Here is a 23,573-nt window from a genome sequence, read left to right on the forward strand (position 1 = left end):
CAGATACAGTGAAAAGCATGCTATCCATACATGTTTTGCATGCTATCCATACATAAATATAATCAAGTCAGGAGATACAAAGATACAGAGTGCAGAATACAGTTCTCAGGATTATAGTGCGATTATAGTTCTACAGACGAGATCTAATGTCTGCTATGGGGTAGAAGTACCTAATATTTTAAAGGACCGTTCAGAAGCCTAATGCCCCTGTCGCACTTAGGAAACCTGAATGGAAACCTCTGGAGACTTTGCGCCCCACCCAAGGTTTCTGTGCGGTTCCCGGAGGTTTTTGTCAGTCTCCCTACCTGCTTCCACTACCTGCAACCTCCGGGAACCACACGGAAACCTTGGGTGGGGCGCAAAGTCTCCAGAGGTTTCCGTTCAGATTTCCTAAGTGGGACAGGGGCATAAAAGCAGAGGGGAAGAGCTATTCCTGAGTCTGTTGGTGCAAGCTTTCAAGCTTCTGTACCTTCTGCCGGATGGGGGCAGAGTGAGGAATGACCTGGGTGGGAAAGTCTTTGATGACGTTGGGTCAATTTCTAAGGCAGCATGAAGTGTAGAAGGAGTCAATGTTGTGTAATCTGGTCTCTGTGATGGACTGGGCTACATCCACTACTCTACAATTTCTTGCAGTCTTGGGCAGAGCTGTCCCAAAACCAACGTCTGATGCAACTTGACAGTATGCTTTCATTGGTGCATCTGTAGAAGTTTGTTAGAGTCATTGGAGACATGCTGAATTTCTTCAGTCTCCGAAGGAAGTATAGGCCTTTTTGGGTGTCACATCAATGTGGTGCTTGCTGCCGTACCTCACACGTGAGCCTGTTCATTGATATCAGTAGATTATTCATTGGTAGGAATGTAAGAGCAGGTGGTCATCAATCCAAATCTTAAAACTATTATTCAGTAGCTATGGAATTTAATTTGGTTAATTAAAGAATCCGGAATTAAAAAAAACTAGTCTCAGTAATGGTGGCCCTAAAACGACAGTTTCATCATAAATACCATTCTTGTTCACTGATATCCTTTAGGGCATGAAATTTGCCTTCCTCTGATACTGAGGACTCTGCACTGATAACAGTGTTGTTGATTTAAAGGCCATCTGGCCATTCAGTTGCATGACATTACATTAAAACATTGAAAGGACAACATTGGGCAGACCATGAACCTCAACCTTGGCATCAAATTCAGACAAGACAAAATCACTACCCAGCCAGTCCATCTTGCTTAGTCCTCCCCAAAAATGATCAGTGACATGGCAAATTTGGGAGATCTCTCCCTTGGACGAATCGAGTCTGATATAGTTGTATTCACTGAATCATACCTTATAAAGTGCCGGATTCCTCTAACACAATCCTCCTCAGCAAACAAGACAGTTGATGCCAACAAGCGGCCAGACCTGAACAACATTCAGTGCAGGCAGACAAGTGGAATGCACAATTCACATCATACAACTGTAAGATAATTACTCAAACAAGGGAGTGTTTAAGTATTTAACCTTTCAGTTCAATAACATTACTGTCATCAACATCCTGGGATTCACCAGTGACGTGCTGCAACATGTCTATAAGAACAGATCACCAGCTAAAAATCTTGCAAAGAGCAACATAAATCACAACACCTCAAAGCTTTGCCTATGGCTTGTCAAGGGTGTGATGGAATACTCTCCATGTGCCTGGTTTGGTACCAAACTTAAAACAATTGAAGTTCAATGCCAATATCTTTATATTACTATTGATACAAATCCTGCAGAATCATTCGTAATGAAATTATCCAAATGAGACACAGACAACTACAGAGGCTGTCTGCTCTTCTCGCCTTAAGACATTGAAATAAGGTGTGGCTATCATTAACCCACATCTTAGTAACAACTTTAAATACTTACACAAATTCCATTCGGCTGACTGGTAAATTGTAGGTTCTTATTGTGAAAGGTAATCTATCCACTTGTCATTACTTCTTAGTAATTGTATACAATCGTATATTGACACGTCCTAGAAATTTGATCACAGTCACGTTTTTTTAGCAGCTATATAATCCAAACACATACAGTAGTTAACTGGAATTGCTTGCATTAGCTATCATCTCCAGCTGAAATTACATCAGTCATGAATAGAGCCAGGATTTTGCCATAAATACCATGCCTTTTCATGCCTTTTCTGATGATTTCAAAAGGACCTCAATGACTATCGACCAGTGGCACTAACGTCTGTGGTGATGAAGTGCTTTGAGAGGTTGATCATGGCGCATATCAACTCCTACCTCGACAAAAACCTGGACCCACTGCAGTTCGCTTACCGCCACAACAGATCAACGGTGGATGCGATCTCACTGGCTCTCCACTCCGCTCTGGACCACTTGGACAACAAAAACTCATATGTCAGGCATGTTATTCATTGACTACAGCTCGGCGTTTAATACATAGAAACATAGAAACATAGAAAATAGGTGCAGGAGTAGGCCATTCAGCCCTTCGAGCCTGCACCGCCATTCAATATGATCATGGCTGATCATCCAACTCAGTATCCTGTACCTGCCTTCTCTCCATACCCCATCATTCCTTCCAAGCTGGTTACCAAGCTCTCAGATCTGGGTCTCTGCGCATCCCTCTGCAATTGGATCCTAAAGAGCTTCTACAGGTGCACAGTAGAGAGCATACTGACTGGTTGCATTGTGGCTTGGTTCGGCAACTTGAGCGTCCAGGAGCGGAAAAGGCTGCAAAAAGTAGTAAACACTTCCTAGTCCATCATCAGCTCTGACCTCCCCATCATCAAGAGGATCTATCGTAGTTGCTGCCTCAAAAAGGCTGCCAACATCATCAAGGACCCACACCGTCCTGGCCACACACTCATCTCTCCGCTGCCATCAGGTAGAAGGTACAGGAGCCTGAAATCTGGTACATCCAGGTTCAGGAACAGCATCTTCCACACAGCCATCAGACTATTAAACACAACTTCAAACAAACTCTGAACTATAACAGCCTATTATGTTTTATAACCATATAACCATATAACCATATAACAATTACAGCACAGAAACAGGCCATCTCGGCCCTACAAGTCCGCGCCGAACAATTTTTTTCCCTTAGTCCCACCTGCCTGCACTCATACCATAACCCTCCATTCCCTTCTCATCCATATGCCTATCCAATTTATTCTTAAATGATACCAACGAACCTGCCGCCACCACTTCCACTGGAAGCTCATTCCACACCGCTACCACTCTCTGAGTAAAGAAGTTCCCCCTCATGTTACCCCTAAACTTCTGTCCCTTAATTCTGAAGTCATGTCCTCTTGTTTGAATCTTCCCTATTCTCAAAGGGAAAAGCTTGATCACATCAACTCTGTCTATCCCTCTCATCATTTTAAAAACCTCTATCAAGTCCCCCCTTAACCTTCTGCGCTCCAGAGAATAAAGACCTAACTTATTCAACCTATCTCTGTAACTTAGTTGTTGAAACCCAGGCAACATTCTAGTAAATCTCCTCTGTTCTCTCTCTATTTTGTTGACATCCTTCCTATAATTGGGCGACCAAAATTGTACACCATACTCCAGATTTGGTCTCACCAATGCCTTGTACAATTTTAACATTACATCCCAGCTTCTATACTCAATGCTCTGATTTATAAAGGCTAGCATACCAAAAGCTTTCTTTACCACCCTATCTATATGAGATTCCACCTTCAAGGAACTATGCACGGTTATTCCCAGATCCCTCTGTTCAACTGTATTCTTCAATTCCCTACCATTTATCATGTACGTCCTATTTTGATTTGTCCTGCCAAGGTGTAACACCTCACATTTATCAGCATTAAACTCCATCTGCCATCTTTCAGCCCATTTTTCCAAATGGCCTAAATCACTCTGTAGACTTTGGAAATCCTCTTCATTATCCACAACACCCCCTATCTTGGTATCATCTGCATACTTACTAATCCAATTTACCACACCTTCATCCAGATCATTGATGTACATGACAAACAACAAAGGACCCAACACAGATCCCTGAGGCACCCCACTAGTCACCTGCCTCCAACCCGACAAACAGCCATCCACCATTACCCTCTGGCTTCTCCCATTCAGCCACTGCTGAATCCATCTTGCTATTCCTGCATTTATACCCAACAGTTTAACCTTCTTAACCAACATATATATTAACACATATTTATGTGTGCAAATATATTTTCTATGGTATATAGACACACTGATCTGTTCTGTATTTATGACTACAGTATTCTGTTGTGCTGCAGCAAGCAAGAATTTTATTGTCCTTTTTGGGACACATGACAATAAACTCTCTTGACTTGACTTTTTCACGATGTAGTGCCTAAATCAGCCTTTTTTTGCTAAAAGGTTGTGCTATTTTCTCTAGTTGTACATAGATACATAGATACATAGAAAATAGGTGCAGGAGTAGGCCATTCGGCCCTTCGAGCCTGCACCGCCACTCAATCTGATCATGGCTGATCATCCAACTCAGTATCCCGTACCTGCCTTCTCTCCATACCCCCTGATCCCTTTAGCCACAAGGGCCACATCTAACTCCCTCTTAAATATAGCCAATGAACTGGCCTCAACTACCCTCTGTGGCAGAGAGTTCCAGAGATTCACCAGTCTCTGTGTGAAAAATGTTTTTCTCATCTCAGTCTTAAAGGATTTCCCCCTTATCCTTAAGCTGTGACCCCTTGTCCTGGACTTAAGAATTTTGTAAGTTTCTATAAGATCCCCCCTCAATCTCCTAAATTCTAGCGAGTATAGTCCAAGTCTATCCAGTCTTTCTTCATATGAAAGTCCTGACATCCCAGGAACCAGTCTGGTGAACCTTCTCAATACAATACAATACAATACAATTTATTTGTTGGCATTCTGCACTCTGCACTCCCTCTATGGCAATAATGTCCTTCCTCAGATTTGGAGACCAAAACTGTACGGAATACTCCAGGTGTGGTCTCACCAAGACCCTGTACAACTGCAGTAGAACCTCCCTACTCCTATACTCAAATCCTTTTGCTATGAAAGCTAACAAACCATTCGCTTTCTTCACTGCCTGTGCACCTGCATGCCTACTTTCAATGACTGGTGTACCATGACACCCAGGTCTCGTTGCATCTCCTCTTTTCCTACTCGGCAATCACACGTACTGTGATTACAATGATGTTTTCTATGTTAACACGTTAATATTAATGTTATTATTATCAGAGGTTGTTTAGAGAAATACACAGAGGAACATACACCAAGCGAGTCATCATTATGGAAAAATTATGTTGACAACAACTTCAACATTGTTGTGTAGAAAATTAAAGATGAAGTTGCATTAAACAAAATATGGATCCCAATAGGTGTGGCAACCGATGCTGTGGGGAGATATGTTGCCAATGTAGTCATCGGTACACTGGAGGTAGGTCAACCATCAAAGGGGTATTTGTTGACATCGGAAGTATTGGAGAAGTCAAACAGCTCAACTATTGCTCAGTTGTTTACATCTTCACTTGCTGTACTTTGGCCAGAAGGTATAAAACACGAGAATGTACTTCTGTTTGTGACTTAAAGTTTTATTCCCCAAAATGTTGCATTTGACATGCATAGCTCAAGGACTTCATAGAATTGCCAAGCACAGACGTAGCCTGTTTCCAAATGTTAATCATCTAGTTTCCAATGTGAAGAAAATCTTCCTCAAAGTTCACGTGTGCAGTTGTTCAAGGAAATGCACCCGAGATTCCGCTACCTCCTCAGCCTGTTTTGACTAAGTGGGGTACATGGTTCTCTGCTGCACTCTACTTTGCTGCAAAATTTGAAAAGATAAAATAAATCGTCAACTGTTTTGAAGAAGAAGAATCTGCTGCAGTCAGGATCGTCAGTGATATCATGCAGAAAATGTCCCTCCACCGCGATCTTGTGTTTATTGCTTCCAATTTTGCAAAGTTCCCACAAGCTATCACTTCCCTTGAGAAACCTAGCGAAACATTAGTGGATAACCTGCAGGTTTTCAACAAAGTAACTGACGATATTCATAAAGTTCTTGGTGATGTAGGTAAAGTCATACAAGGAAAATGTGAGAGAGTGATTTTAGCTAACAAAGATCTTGAAGAAATACAAAACATAGCTAAAGTTCTCAAAGGTAGTTGTAATGCACAAGATATCGATATGAATATAGTCTGTAGCTTGTTTCGTGTATGTACCTCAGCTGGGGTAGAAAGACGTTTTTCACAACTGAACCATATCCTGTCTGACAGATGGCATATTTTAACACCAGATAATTTGAAAAAAATGCTAGTAATTATGTGCAACCAGGCAACTTTGGTCATTTAATGTAGTAGAACTTTATATAATTCCTTTTAACCATATTTTGGTGGTGGAAATAAATGCCTTTTTATGCCTTTATTTGTCAATAAATGCCTTTTTCGTGCCTTTTTTGTAATTTTATTGTGCCGTTTTGCCTGCCTATTTCAGAGTTTTTTAGTGCCTAAACATTCTGGCTCTAGTCATGAAGGTGGTATCAGGTACTGAACTACTGACTGCACTGGTTAAGCATCAAACATTATCACCTACGCCAACATAAATAATAGCTCAGAACTCCACACAATAACTTATTTCTCTAGAGATGCAGCGTGAAAACTGGCCATCCAGCCCACCGAGTCCATGCCGACCAGCGATCACACATACACTATATCTTATACACGTTACAGGGTCAATTAACCTACAAACTGCACTTCTTTAGGATTTGGGTGGAAACAAAAGCACCCAGAGGAAACCCACACAGTCATGGGGAGAACGTACAAACTCCAAACAGACAGCACCCATAGTCAGGATCGAACTTGGGTCTCTGGTGCCGTAAGGCAGCAACTCTACTGCTTCACCACTGTGCCGTCCACTGCAATCCCCTTGCCGGGGATCGCCAGAAGAAGTGCTCCGACCGCCGGCCTTTGGCCTCTATCATCGCGAAGCCGTGGTCTCCGGTAGGAAAGTGACCGATTCGGGAACTCCAAGCAGCGGAGTGTGTGTTCCGTCCGTCCCAATGTCAGAGTTTCGATCATCCCGACGAGCGGGCTTGTACATCGGGCCGTCTGTAGCGGCGACTGCGGAGGGTTCATGGCCCGCGACCACGGGTGAACAAAACGAGGAACATTGACTGAACGTTATTGCATTCCATCAGAGTGAAGAATGTTGATTCCACTGTGGTGGATGTTGATGTTAAATTCTATTGTGTATTGTGTTCTTTTTAATTGTAATATATCATAATATATTGAACAGTGTTGTGCACAATAGGAGGAAGAGCCATCAAAAATCTAACATTTTAAAGTATTGAATTCCATTTATCCAGTGATAAGAAATCCCTCAAGGAGCAGGACACAATATAGATTTTAAGCCTTTGTACCAGCTGACCATTCGAAGTTGGGAAAGAACTGAAGAATTTTCAGCATTGGACATCGCCCAGTCCATCACAGGTATCTTGAACTATCTTGCACAACCCTACCTCAGCACCAAACTAATGGTATTTCAGCCTCCATTATTAAGGTCTGTTTATCTGGCATAATGGATTATCTATCTATCTATCTATCTATCTATCTATCTATCTATCTATCTATCTATCTATCTATCTATCTATCTATCTATCTATCTATCTATCTATCTATCTATCTATCTATCTATCTATCTATCTATCTCTCTCTCTCTCTCTCTATCTATCTATCTATCTATCTATCTATCTATCTATCTATCTATCTATCTATCTATCTATCTATCTATCTATCTATCTCTAAAACTCTGATCTTGTACTACTATCAATCTCTTTATCTATCTCTTTATCTATCTCTATTTATCTATCTCTATTTATCTATCTCTATCTCTATCTATCTCTATCTCTATCTATATCTATCTCTATCTATCTATCTATCTATCTATCTATCTATCTATCTATCTATCTATCTATCTATCTATCTATCTATCTATCTATCTATCTATCTATCTATCTATCTCTCTATCTCTCTCTCTCTATCTCTCTATCTATCTATCTATCTATCTATCTATCTATCTATCTATCTATCTATCTATCTATCTATCTATCTATCTATCTATCTATCTATCTATCTATCTATCTATCTCTAAAACTCTGATCTTGTACTCTTCCGGTTTGTGAGGTTTTTGCCCAAAAACGGTACACGGGAGCGCTTTGATTTTTCATCAGCTCACTCACCGTTCTCTTGTGCTGCGAATGCAATAAGTTTCGTTCCAATCGGTAGTATATTGTAAAAGTTAGCGAGGTTTAAAAACCATAAAAAATGCGCATGCACAGATCGATCTCCTCTCCTGCCAGTCAGCGCTGCGTGGATTGGTCACTTCTCCTGTCACTCCCTGGGACGGTCCGCCCGTCTTTACTGGAGCTGAGGGACGCTGCGGGTGGCCGGCGGAGGTCTCCAACCGGAAGCTGCCCGGCCCGGCGCGGAGTCGGAGATGTCGCCAAACGGAAAGCGTAGGGTCTGATCCCAGCGGAGGAGAGCGTGCAGCGCCTGCTGTGAGTCCCAAACGCACCACCATTGCAATGCCCCGCAGCTCAAGCCACTTCTCCTCTGATCCCCCTCGCTGGCTCCTGCTGCCCTCCCCCGTGATACCCCCCTCTCCCACATAGCTCTTCCCCCGTCATTTCTCCGAGCTCTCCCCCCCCCCCACATGCCGGCGGGCCATAGCTGCTGGTGCTTCCGGGCCGAGCCGAGGATCCAAGGCCTGGCTCTAAGGGCGCTGACGGCTGATGCTCCTCCGGGGCACGCAAGAAGGGAGAGGAGCGGCAACCTCGAGATCCTGGGGAGGTGAGGAGGGTGTGGGGGAGGAGAGGGGATAGAGAGAGAGGAGGGGTGTAGGGAAAGGAGAGGAGTTATGGAGTTATGGAGGGAGGGAGGGACTGAGGGTAGGGAAAAGGAGAGGTGAGGGAGGGATTGGGGAGGGCAGGAGGAAAGGGAAGAGGTGAGGATGGTGAGTGGGGGATAGTGGGTGAGGAGGGAGGAGTAGGGGAGGTTGCGAATGGGGAATAGATGGAGGGGAGGGCAGTGGGGGTGCTGAGGAGTCATAGTGGGGGAGATAGGGGAGGTGAGGAGTGGGGAGGTGGGTGAGGGATAGGAGGGGGTAGGGAGGGGAGAGGAGTTATGAAGGGAGGGAGGGAGTGACTGAAGGTAGGGGAAAGAAGAGGGAGAGAGGTGAGGGAGGGAATGGGGAGAGGAGGAGGAGAGGGGAAAGAAGAGGGAGGGTGAAGAGGAGGGGGAGAGAGTGCTAGGGATGAGGGGAAATGAGCTGTGCCTGTGCAGTTGGGGGCTATGGGTGAGTGGTGGAATATTGCGTTGGGGGACCAAGCCTCATATGTGACAGGGACCCACTTAGTCTAGTTTTATTGTATTATTTGTTATTGTACATGTATTTGTTTTGTCGTAACACAATAATTTGTTGTGCCTGTAAATCTGCATTAAGAATCTAATTGACTGTTCCCAGTGCTTATAACAATTAAATACTCTTGATTCTTGACAGTACGTATTATGTTTCACTCTGCTCACAACAATTCACTGTGAGCTTTAGAGTGCACGACTTTCTGCACAATCGCTTTTGATTACTGAGAGGGGAAAGATTTGATATGAACCTGAGGGGCAACTTTTTGACGTGTTATTTCATGTCCATGGCATAAAAGAGGGCTCAACGAAACTGGGAGCAAGTTTCATTTCACCATGCAACCTTGCTCACATCATCGGGCCTACCATTTGAGGCCCTGCCTCGGAGGTTGCCATGTTGGTGGAGCAGAGCAAACAGGGGAGAAAATTCCTGACTTAAAAATCAGCTGCACGTTGAAGATCATACATAATTATTGTCAGAATAACCCAGCAATCAAATGATTTCACAATCATGTTTCCCAGTGCAGTGCTGCCATTATTTATAATGGGACAGCATCCCTGACTGCCTCACACCTGTCAAGGTTTTGCGCAGGGGCTCTGACGTGAAGTGCATCACAATAGAAACACTGCTAGGTGAGTCATCATGGGCCAATGACAGTGGTGTTAGCATGTGCCCACCACCAGATGTGCACGGGAGATTGGATATACTCCGCATGATGACACGTGCAGTGTTGACAGTATCCTGAGAATCATTCATAATAAAACAAGACAATGAATGCATACTGTAAGTAGAAAGTCATGCAATTTGTCAATTAAGTTCAACACTCTGATGCCCTTCCCATTTGGCAATATAGCACTGCATCACACTGCCCCCTCTATGTCTAGCTGTTCGCTATCTCTTTGCATCTGCACAGATGATCTAGACAATGTTCATGCCCCCAGTCAAGACTGCTAGTCCCAGTAATTGAAGGACAATCAAAAAAAACTGCAAGACACTGAAATCTGGCTGGCAGCATCATCAAGGACCCTCACCATCCTGGCCACACACTCATCTCCCTGCAACCTTCAGGTAGAAGGTACAGGAGCCTGAAGACTGCAACAACCAGGTTCAGGAATAGCTACTTCCCCTCAGCCGTCAGGCTATTAAACCTGGCTCGGACAAAACTCTGATTATTAGCAACCACTTTCTGTTATTTGCACTACCAGTTTATTTATTCATGTGTGTATATATTTATATCATGGTATATGGACACATTTATCTGTTTTGTAGTAAATGCCTACTATTTTCTGTGTGCTTAAGCAAAGCAAGAATTTCATTGTCCTATACAGGGACACATGACAATAAACTCACTTGAACTTGAACTTGAAATCTGAAATAAAACCATAAAATGCTGGAAAAAGTCATCAGGGCCGTGGGTGGCACGGTGGCACAGTGGAAGAGCTACTGCCTCACAGCGCCAGAGACCCGGGTTCGATCCTGACTACAGGTGCTTGTCTGTACCAAGTTTGTATGTTCTCCCCGTGACCTGCGTGGGGTTTCTCTGTGATTTTTTGGTTTGTCCTTAATAATAATAATAATAAATTTTATTTATGGGCGCCTTTCAAGAGTCTCAAGGACACCTTACAAAAATTGAGCATGTAGAGGAAAAACATGTAAGGGGAATGAAATAAATAGTAGAGACATGACTAGTACACAAAGTAAAGACAGAATTCAATACAAAACACAGTATGGGGCAATTAATGCACAGATGAAAAGGGACGGGGACGTGGGGCTAAGGATAGGCAGAGGTGAAGAGATGGGTCTTGAGGCGGGACTGGAAGATGGTGAGGGACACGGAATTGCGGATCAGTTGGGGGAGGGAGTTCCAGAGCCTGGGAGCTGCCCTGGAGAAGGCTCTGTCCCCAAAACTGCGGAGGTTGGACTTGTGGATGGAGAGGAGACCGGCTGATGTGGATCTGAGGGACCGTGAGGGTTGGTAGGGGGAGATGAGGTCAGTGAGGTATGGGGGGGCCAGATGGTGGAGGGCTTTGTAGGTGAGGACCAGGATTTTGTAGGTGATCCGGTGGGAGATGGGAAGCCAGTGAAGTCCTTAGTAGTGTTAGTGTTATTACGCTAGTGTCAATAGTGTTGGTGGTGCAGACTCGATGGGCCGAAGGGCCTGCTTCCCCGCTGTATCTCTAAAAGAGTAAAACTAAGGTCAGGCAACAACTGTGGAAAGAGAAATTGTTAATGTTTCAGGTGTAGGATCCTTCATCAGAAGGCAGGAACAAGTTAGTCTATGCTGCAGGGGTGCAAAAGATGCAACGAAAGAGGAGGTGATAGAATAAAGGGAATGAATGGAATGTCTCTGCTGGTGTCAGACTGGATGAGGCAATGTGGCAAATTCATACAACACCTAATCTTGAGTTGGTTTGTGCCTCATTGTCCACTTTCCAGAGACCACAAACTCTGATGCCCTTTTCATCACCACAGCCAGGGGCATCAACCAAGCTAACTTCAGGAAGCAAGTCCCCAAATACTATTAGCATCTCTCCTGCCCCATGTGAGGTGATAACACTCATGATCACTGTTAGAAAACCATCAGGTACACCTATAGCTCTGCACCTTGCCCACATTTCAGCCAGTCAGATAATCTGTCAGTGCTGCTTCCACAAGGAGCAGGGGAGATGCTGACAGTATTTATGCTGCTTCTGCTTCTGCAGAGATTGAAACAAGGGGTATCAATGGAAAGAGTAATACAGCAGTGGTCTGTAGAGTCCAATCATCTACTTCAGTGCATTGAGAGTCAGCGTGAATGAGTATAGCTGAATCATCATTGATTTCATGAAGAAATGCATTGATTGCATTCTGATTAAGACCATTAAGGTCCATTCTAACCAGAAACCTTGGATGATAGGGATATCCAATCTCTGCTAAAGTACATGTTCAAGACTTTTTATAATAGTCATGTAGCATGACAACAGGCCCTTCAGCACAACTTGTCCATGCCGACCATGATACCACATCTAAGGTAGTCTCAATTGTCTGCATCATGCGCTCCAAGGAATAAAGTCTAGCCTGCCTCTTTAGCTCAGGCCTTTGTGACCTGCAACACCCTCCTAAATCTTCACCACACTCTTACCAACTTAATGGCATCTTTCGTATAGCAGGGTGCCAAAAACGGAACACAATATTCCAGATGCAGCCTCTTGTACAACCGTAACATAAAGTCCCAATTTTTGTACTCAATACCCTGAATGATGAAGGCCAGCATGCCAAGTGCCTTCTTCACCATTCCATCTGCCTGCGATGCCACTTTCAGGGAAGTATGTACCTGTATTCCTAGATCATAGAAACATAGAAACATAGAAAATTGGTGCAGGAGTAGGCCATTCGGCCCTTCGAGCCTGCACCGCCATTCAATATGATCATGGCTGATCATCCAACTCAGTATCCCATCCCTGCCTTCTCTCCATACCCCCTGATCCCTTTAGCCACAAGGGCAACATCTAACTCCCTCTTAAATATAGCCAATGAGCTGGCCTCAACTACCTTCTGTGGCAGAAAATTCCACAGATTCACCAATCTCTGTGTAAAAAATGATTTTCTCATCTCGGTCCTAAAAGACTTCCCTCTTATCCTTAAACTGTGACCCCTAGTTCTGGACTTCCCCAACATCGGGAATATTCTTCCTACATCTAGCCTGTCCAACCCCTTAAGAATTTTGTAAGTTTCTATAAGATCCCCCCTCAATCTTCTGAATTCCAGCATGTACAAGCCGAGTCTATCCAGTCTTTCTTCATATGAAAGTCCTGCCATCCCAGGAATCAGTCTGGTGAACCTTCTCTGTACTCCCTTTATGGCAAGAATGTCTTTCCTCAGATTAGGAGACCAAAACTGTACGCAATACTCCAGGTGTGGTCTCACCAAGACCCTGTACAACTGCAGTAGAACCTCCCTGCTCATATACTCAAATCCTTTTGCTATGAATGCTAACATACCATTTGCTTTCTTCACTGTCTGCTGCACCTGCATTCCTACTTTCAATGACTGGTGTACCATGACACCCAGGTCTCGTTGCATCTCCCCTTTTCCTAATCGGCCACCATTCAGATAATAGTCTACTTTCCTGTTTTTGCCACCAAAGTGGATAACCTCACATTTATCCACAAGATCCTTTTGCTGTATAATAATCACAAGATCCCTACCATTCACTGTGAAGGTCCTGCCCAGGGTTGACTTCCCAAAATGCAACACCTCACACTTATCTGAATTAAACTCTATTAGCCATTCCTCGGCCTACTTGCCCAACTGATCAAGAAAGTGAGAGCAGGAGAATGTCATTCTGGTCCTCGAACAATATTATGACTGATCCTCATTATACCTCATCTCAATTTCCCTGCCCTTTCCCCATAACTCCCGATTTTTAACAAATAGTTGGGAAAGCTTGAGGGGCAATTGGTCGACTCCTGCTCCTTTACTGTGTGTCCTGATGCTCTTAACTGCATTTTAATTACTTTTGTTGGCCACCACATTGTCAGCAACCAGCAACTGATCTCTCAATTTTGGACCACCTTGAATGTTGTTCCTTCTCTGGTGTTTGTTGCCTTCTTAGATACATTGGAATTATTGAATAATACCAAAAAACTATGTGGCCAACAAACAAAACCTCACAAAACATGATGGGAAAAGAGGCCAACTCTATCTTTTGGGAGGAGGGAAGTAAAACCAGACAGCTGAGCTAACTGATGTTGAGAGCAAAAGGTCACCTAAACTTCTGTGGTTACAAGTTCTCCAAATTGGGGCACTGAAAAAGGGAAGAATGGAACAGATGTGTTCTATTTGTATTGCCCTTGGATGGATGATCTCAGAATCGAGAGGGTCTTAGAAGGGGCACCGCATCGGTTGGAAGCAACATTTAGAACAAGGGTCACGGGAAAATAAGCAATGACAACTCAAGGCAGACTGGCAAAGAAGAGGAGCCTAAGTTCAGAGCTCAGAGAAGACCAGTTACCCTCAGAATGAACCTTGTCAGTTCCACCAGTGGATAACCTGGGTCTGGATCCACAATATAGTTGCTAATGAGTACCAAGTCATAGAAGTGTTTCATCAAAATAATGATCAGTAATAAAGAGCATCAGGGTATATTGAGTTTAGTGGTCCTTTGTCTGATGCACTAATTGACTAGAAAAGGTGGATTAACACAACCCACAGTTATACGTCATCTTGAACAGTGAAGTAACTGAGGATGCTTCATTAAGAATGGAAAACAATCACCAAACCACTTAGAGAAGGCATGACCAAGCATGACTTAGGAAACTTAGGAAACTTAGGAAACATGTCACCTTGATAGTGAAGCAGTGAACAAAGTATTTCTACACAAGAAGATAATTCTGTTTCTCTCCCTCTAGATCATAATTATAATCATAATCATAATAATAGTACTTTATTATGTTGCCTGACCTATTGATGTGCCCAGTCTAAGCATATTTCAGATTTCCAGTATGTGCAATTTTATGCTTTTCAAACATAATATTTTTCATTGCAAAAATGTCAGTGAACCAATTCCCTAGTCCATCTTCCAATTGATTTTTTCAAACTTTTTCATTTGCTTTTCTTTCTTTTCTTTGCTTCCCATCAGCCTGATGCTGATCACTCTTCATACAACTGACTGATGATGGTGAGATCTTGAAAAGCATAAAGGCGGATGAATCCCCGGGGCCTGACCAGGTCTATCTGAGAATGTTATTGGTATTGGTTTATTATTGTCACGTGTACAGAGACACTGTGAAAAAACCTTTGTTTGGTGTTATCCTGTCAGATGATACTATTCATGAGTACAATGAGATAAATTACGAGCTCAGGTCTACGCCCTCCTAGCTTATGAGAGGACCTGTAGGACTTACCATCGTGGAGCTCGCGATCCTAGTCGGGGATCCATCTCGGAGCTCCAACCACGGGAGCCTGCGGACTTTAACATCACGGAGCTCGCGGTCCCTGGTTAGATACCGAATTCGGGAGCTCCAACTGCAGGAGCTTTGACCGCCCCTGACGCGGGAGCTTTGATCATCCCGACGTGGGGGCTTTGATCGTCCGACTTGGGGGCTTCGACCGCTGGCTGCGGGAGCTTCGATTGCCCCGACTGTGGATGGTTCAACTGCCCCGAGAATAAAGGAGGAAGGAGATTAGACTTTATTGCCTTCCATCACAGTGAGGAATGTGGGGAATCCACTGTGGTGGATGTTTATGTTAACTTTTATGTAGTTGTGTGTCTTGTTGCTTTTTTTTTTAGTATGGCTGTAAGGTAATAGGAATATCATTGAAATTTAATTGGTACACGTGACAATAAAAGACCTTTGAAACCTTTGAAACCATTCAGTAGTCTGATAACTGGAGGGAAGAAGCTGTGCCTGATTCTGGAAGTTTCATGTTTTCAAACTTTGGTATCATCTGCTCAACGGGAGAGGGGAGAAGAGGAATAATGGGGATATAAATTGCTCTTGACCTTATGCAGAGCTGTTGCCAAACCAAGCCGCGATGCATCTAGATAGGATAGGATGCTTTCTAAGGTGCATCCATAAAAGTTGGTAAGAATTGTGGGAGACATGTCAAACTTACTTAGTCTTCTGAGGAAGTAGAGGTACTGGTGTGCTTTCTTGGCCCTGGCTTCAGATTATTGGTGATATTTAGGCCCAGAACCTTGAAGCTCTCGAATATCGCCATGTTGGCACCATTGATGCTGCTTGTGGCACGTACACCATGCCGTTTATTTGGCAACATGTTCATGAATTAATAGGGAGTATAGTAAGGGGCTGAGAACGTATCCTTGCGGGGCACCTGTGTCGAAAATTATCATGGAGGATGTTTTGTTGCCTATCTTCATTGATTGTGGTCTACGGGTCATGAGATTGGGGTCCAGGAATTGAAGATGAGTTTAGTTGGGATTATGGTGGGTGCATATTCAATAAGTAGAAGTCTGATGTAGTTATCTTTGTTAAATCAGTTGCTACAACAAGGAGTGCAGGGCCTGGGAGATGGAATCTGCTGTGGAGTTCATTGTGATCGTGGGCAATGCAGTGGATGAAGGCTGTCTTGAAGACTTGAGTTTATCTGCATCATGAGCAGCCTCTCCATATAACCATATAACCATATAACAATTACAGCACGGAAACAGGCCAACTCGGCCCTTCTAGTCCGTGCCGAACACTTATTCTCCCCTAGTCCCATCTACCTGCACTCAGACCATAACCCTCCATTCCTTTCCCGTCCATATACCTATCCAATTTATTTTTAAATGATAAAATCGAACCTGCCTCCACCACTTCCACTGGAAGCTCATTCCACACAGCGACCACTCTCTGAGTAAAGAAGTTCCCCCTCATGTTAACCCTAAACTTCTGTCCCTTAATTCTCAAGTCATGTCCTCTTGTTTGAATCTTCCCTACTCTCAATGGGAAAAGCTTGTCCACGTCAACTCTGTCTATCCCTCTCATCATTTTAAAGACCTCTATCAAGTCCCCCCTTAACCTTCTGCGCTCCAAAGAATAAAGACCGAACTTGTTCAACCTTTCTCTGTAACTTAGTTGCTGAAACCCAGGCAACATTCTAGTAAATCTCCTCTGTACTCTCTCTATTTTGTTGACATCCTTCCTATAATTAGGCGACCAAAATTGTACACCATACTCCAGAATTGCTCACCAATGCCTTGTATTGGTTTTATTGAATGATTTCAACATGGCGGATGTCAGATTCATTGGAGATAGTCATTAAGACACAGTATCTTGCTTTGCTCTGACACTGAGAGGATACCAATCTTCTTAAAACAGGTGGGAACATCAGAATGGTAGATGGATAGGTTAAGTATGTACAGGAATATTCCAGCGAGCTGGTCTGCACATGTCATTTCGAACATGGTCACGGACTCAACCCAGGCCAGTTGCTTTCTTGGGTTTCACTTTCAGGAAGGCCAATCTGATATCCAGGAGTTGTAGAATCACACAGCACGGAAACAGGCCCTTCAGCCAAGCTCGTCCATGTCGCCCAAGATGACCCATCAAAGCTAGTCCCATTTACCTGCATTTGGTCCATGTCTGTCAAACCTTCCATGTGTCTGTCCAAATGTATTTTAAATGTAGTTATTGTACTTGCCTCAGCGACTTCCTCATGCAGCTCTTTTCAGATACCCACCACCCACTGTATGAAATAGTTGCTTCTTAGGTTCCTATTGCATTTTTCCCCCCTCATCTTAAATCTATGCCCTCCAGTTCTTGATTCCCCTGCCTTAAGAAAAAGACTCTACGCATTTTCCCAACCTATTCCCTTCATGGTTTTATACACCTCTAAAAGATCCCCCTCAGCCTCTTACACTCCAAGGAATAAAGTCCAAGCATGCCCAACCTCTCCCTATACAAATGTCATTGAGTCCTGGCAACATCCTTGTAAACCTTCTCTATACTCTGTCCAAGAGCAGGGTAACCAAAACTGATCATAATACTCCTCACCATCTTCGTGAGCAACTGTAACATTACTCTCTGAATGTACTTGTACTAGCACTCCTTGATCCTACAGCTTTATAGCACTCCCCAAGGCCCGACCATTCACCGTGACTGTCCTGCCCACCTCTCAATTATCTGAATTAAATTCCATTAGCTGTTCTTGGGCCAAATTGCCCAGTGATCAAGATCCCGGTTTGCTTCCAGTTCCTCGTGCTGGCGAGAGCAGGAACAGGGAGATACGGGACCTGAACGTGTGGCTGAGGAACTGGTGCACGGGGCTGGGATTTAGATTCATAGATCACTGGGATCTGTTTTGGGGTAAGGGGGAACTGTACAAAAGGGACGGATTGCATCTTAACAGGTGTGGGACCAGCATTCTGGCAGGCATGTTTGCCACTGCTACACGGGTGGTTTTAAACTGAATAAAGGGGGTGGGGTGTCGAATGGGTTAGTGGAGGATGGAGTTAAAGGGAAAGGGTTTCTTAAATGTGTGAGCATAGAGACAGAGGGGTGTAAAATGAGGGTAGAAGCAAGGTGAAAAGTAAAAGTGGCAGGCTGGAAAATCCAGGGCAAAAATCAAAAAGGGCCACTTTTCAACAAAATTGTATAAGGGGTAAGAGTGTTGTAAAAACAAGCCTGAAGGCTTTGTGTCTCAATGCAAGGAGCATTCGTAATAAGGTGGATGAGTTGAATGTGCAGATAGCTATTAATGACTATGATATAGTTGGGATCACGGAGACATGGCTCCAGGGTGACCAAGGCTGGGAGCTGAACATCCAGGGATATTCAATATTCAGGAGGGATAGAGAGAAAGGAAAAGGAGGTGGGGTAGCGTTGCTGATTAGAGAGGAGATTAACGCAATGGAAAGGAAGGACATTAGTTTGCAGGATGTGGAATCGGTATGGGTAGAGCTGCGAAACACTAAGGGGCAGAAAACGCTGGTGGGTGTTATGTACAGGCCACCTAACAGTAGTAGTGAAGTTGGAGATGGTATCAAACAGGAAATTAGAAATGCGTGCGACAAAGGCAAAACCGTTATAATGGGTGACTTCAAGCTACATATAGATTGGGTGAATCAAATTGGCAGGGGTGCTGAGGAAGAGGATTTTTTGGAATGTATGCGGGATAGTTATCTAAATCAACATGTAGAGGAACCAACGAGAGAGCAGGCTATTTTAGACTGGGTATTGAGTAATGAGGAAGGGTTAGTTAGCAGTCTTGTTGTACGTGCCCCCTTGGGCAAGAGTGACCATAATATGGTTGAGTTCTTCATTAGGATGGAGAGTGACATTGTTAATTCAGAAACAACGGTTCTGAACTTAAAGAAAGGTAACTTTGAGGGTATGAGACGTGAATTGGCCAAGATTGACTGGCAATTAGTTCTAAAAGGGTTGACGGTGGATATGCAATGGAAGGTATTTAAAGACTGCATGGATGAACTACAAAAATTGTTCATCCCAGTTTGGCAAAAGAATAAATCAGGGAAGGTAGTGCATCTGTGGATTACAAGGGAAATCAGGGATAGTATCAAAGCGAAGGATGATGCGTACAAATTAGCCAGAAAAAGCAGCATACCAGAGGACTGGGAGAAAATCAGAGACCAGCAGAGGAGGACAAAGGGCTTAATTAGGAAAGGGAAAATAGATTATGAAAGAAAACTGGCAGGGAACATAAAAACTGACTGCAAAAGTTTTTATAGATATGTGAAAAGAAAGAGATTAGTTAAAACAAATGTAGGTCCCTTGCAGTCAGAAACAGGTGAGTTGATCATGGGGAACAAGGATATGGCGGACCAATTGAATAACTACTTTGGTTCCGTCTTCACTAAGGAAGACATAAATAATCTGCCGGAAATAGCAAGGGACCGCGGGTCAAAGGAGTTGGAGGAATTGAGTGAAATCCAGGTTAGCCGGGAAGTGGTGTTGGGTAAATTAAATGGATTAAAGGCCGATAAATCCCCAGGGCCAGATAGTCTGCATCCCAGAGTACTTAAGGAAGTAGCTCCAGAAATAGTGGATGCATTAGTAATAATCTTTCAAAACTTTTTAGATTCTGGAGTAGTTCCTGAGGATTGGTGGGTAGCAAACGTAACCCCACTTTTTAAGAAGGGAGGGAGAGAGAAAACGGGGAATTACAGACCAGTTAGTCTAACATCGGTAGTGGGGAAACTGCTAGAGTCAGTTATTAAAGATGGGATAGCAGCACATTTGGAAAGTGGTGAAATCATTGGACAAAGTCAGCATGGATTTACAAAAGGTAAATCATGTCTGACGAATCTTATAGAATTTTTCGAGGATGTAACTAGTAGCGTGGATAGGGGAGAACCAGTGGATGTGGTGTATCTGGACTTCCAGAAGGCTTTCGACAAGGTCCCACATAAGAGATTAGTTTGCAAACTTAAAGCACACGGCATTGGGGGTTCAGTATTGATGTGGATAGAGAACTGGCTGGCAAACAGGAAGCAAAGAGTAGGAGTAAACGGGTCCTTTTCACAATGGCAGGCAGTGACTAGTGGGGTACCGCAAGGCTCAGTGCTGGGACCCCAGCTATTTACAATATATATTAATGATCTGGATGAGGGAATTGAAGGCAATATCTCCAAGTTTGCAGATGACACTAAGCTGGGGGGCAGTGTTAGCTGTGAGGAGGATGCTAGGAGACTGCAAGGTGACTTGGATAGGCTGGGTGAGTGGGCAAATGTTTGGCAGATGCAGTATAATGTGGATAAATGTGAGGTTATCCATTTTGGTGGCAAAAACAGGAAAGCAGACTATTATCTAAATGGTGGCCGACTAGGAAAAGGGGAGATGCAGCGAGACCTGGGTGTCATGGTACACCAGTCATTGAAAGTGGGCATGCAGGTGCAGCAGGCAGTGAAGAAAGCGAATGGTATGTTAGCTTTCATAGCAAAAGGATTTGAGTATAGGAGCAGGGAGGTTCTACTGCAGTTGTACAGGGTCTTGGTGAGACCACATCTGGAGTATTGCGTACAGTTTTGGTCTCCAAATCTGAGGAAGGACATTATTGCCATAGAGGGAGTGCAGAGAAGGTTCACCAGACTGATTCCTGGGATGTCAGGACTGTCTTATGAAGAAAGACTGGATAGACTTGGTTTATACTCTCTAGAATTTAGGAGATTGAGAGGGGATCTTATAGAAACTTACAAAATTCTTAAGGGGTTGGACAGGCTAGATGCAGGAAGATTGCTCCCGATGTTGGGGAAGTCCAGGACAAGGGGTCACAGCTTAAGGATAAGGGGGAAATCCTTTAAAACTGAGATGAGAAGAACTTTTTTCACACAGAGAGTGGTGAATCTCTGGAACTCCCTGCCACAGAGGGTAGTCGAGGCCAGTTCATTGGCTATATTTAAGAGGGAGTTAGATGTGGCCCTTGTGGCTAAGGGGATCAGAGGGTATGGAGAGAAGGCAGGTACGGGATACTGAGTTGGATGATCAGCCATGATCATATTGAATGGCGGTGCAGGCTCGAAGGGCCGAATGGCCTACTCCTGCACCTAATTTCTATGTTTCTATGTTTCTATGTTTCTATCCCGCTATAATTCTTGATAACTATCTTCACAGTCTATGATATCACATATTTCAGTGAGTATAACATGAGTATAATCAATCCGTTGCACAAGGGCAATAGATAGTGCAAAGAGAAAAATCTCGGAGGGCAGAATAGTGTTACAACGTTATATTATTACAGAGGAAGTACATATGAAAACAATTCTAAGGGCCGCAATGGTATAGGTTGGAAGATCAGTACTGTACACATAGCATAGTGTACACACACAGAGGACAGTTCAACACCCAAGGTTGTCAGGCAGACTTTAATGAAATTTAATTCAGCCAAGTGCAAAATTATACATATTTTGAAATTATATCAGTGCGGGACACAGACTGTGAATGGTACCGCCCTGGAGGATGATATGGAACAGAGAAGACCTAAGATGTACATAGATATACACGGTGGTGAAAAAGGCATATGATATGCTTACCTTCATTGGCTAAGGCATTACGTATAAGAGTTGAGACATCATGTTACTTCCGCAAAATGTTGTTTCGTCCACATGTTAAGAATGTGGCATCTCTCATCAAGGATCCCCACCATCCAGGCCATGACCTCTTCTTGCTGCCACCATCGGGAAAGTAGCACAGAAGCCTGAAGTTGAACACCATGAGGTTCAGTAACACTTACTTTCATACAATAAATACAAAGAGGGGTAAAGTTAAAAGGAGATGTATGGGGCAAGTATTTTACGCAATGGGTGGGAGTGCATGGAGCGCGCTACTGCATGGAGCGCGCTACTGCATGGATATATCAGGAATATAGGGATATGGATTATGTGCAGGCACATAGAGTTAGTCTTGGCATCATGTTCAGCACAGACATTATGGGCCGAAGGATTTGTTCCTGTGTTGCACTGTTCTAAGTTCTATATTTCACTGTATGTTCCAATCCTAATTCTACTTTGACAATAGAAAGCTATGGACCACCTCTTGTACTACCATGTATATTTTCTCCCAATTGAGTTTTACACTAATGTTTTGCTCTTTGCACGGTCTTTTTCTTTTCTTTTTACTATATAGAATTTTATATGTATTTTATGCATCATTTATGTTTTGTGTGTTTGTCTGAGTCTATATCGAGTCAGCATGGATTTACGAAGGGGAAATCATGCTTGACTAATCTTCTGGAATTTTTTGAAGATGTAACTAGGAAAATGGACAAGGGAGAGCCAGTGGATGTAGTGTACCTGGACTTTCAGAAAGCATTTGATAAGGTCCCACATAGGAGATTAGTGGGCAAAATTAGGGCACATGGTATTGGGGGTAGAGTGCTGACATGGATAGAAAATTAGTTGGCAGACAGGAAACAGAGAGTGGGGATTAACGGGTCCCTTTCAGAATGGCAGGCAGTGACTAGTGGGGTACCACAACGCTCGGTGCTGGGACCACAGCTATTTACAATATTCATCAATGATTTGGATGAAGGGATTCAAAGTAACATTAGCAAATTTGCAGATGACACAAAGCTGGGTGGCAGTGTGAACTGTGAGGAGGATGCTATGAGAATGATGGGTGACTTGGACAGGTTGGGGGAGTGGGCGGATGCATGGCAGATGCAGTTTAATGTGGATAAATGTGAGGTTATCCACTTTGGTAGCAAAAACAGGAAGGCAGATTACTATCTAAATGGCATCAAGTTGGGAAAAGGGGAAGTACAGCGGGATCTGGGGGTCCTTGTACATCAGTCTATGAAAGTAAGCATGCAGGTACAGCAGGCAGTGAAGAAAGCGAATGGCATGTTGGCCTTTATATCAAGAGGAGTCGAGTATAGGAGCAAAGAGGTCCTTCTGCAGTTGTACAGAGCCCTAGTGAGACCACACCTGGAGTAATGTGTGCAGTTTTGGTCCCCTAATTTGAGGAAGGACATTCTTGCTATTGAGGGAGTGCAGCGTAGGTTTACAAGGTTAATTCCCGGGATGGCGGGACTGTCATATGCTGAGAGAATGAAGCAGCTGGGCTTGTACACTCGAGTTTAGAAGGATGAGAGGATATCTTATTGTAACATATACGATTGTCAAGGGTTTGGACACGCTGGAGGCAGGAAACATGTTCCCGATGTTGGGGGAGTCCAGAACCAGGGGCCACAGTTTAAGAATAAGGGGTAAGCCATTAAGAACAGAGACGAGGAAACACTTTTTCTCATCGAGAGTTGTGAGT

The sequence above is a fragment of the Amblyraja radiata genome, chromosome 2 (assembly GCF_010909765.2).
Source record: "Amblyraja radiata isolate CabotCenter1 chromosome 2, sAmbRad1.1.pri, whole genome shotgun sequence".
In the NCBI taxonomy this organism is placed as follows: domain Eukaryota; kingdom Metazoa; phylum Chordata; class Chondrichthyes; order Rajiformes; family Rajidae; genus Amblyraja; species Amblyraja radiata.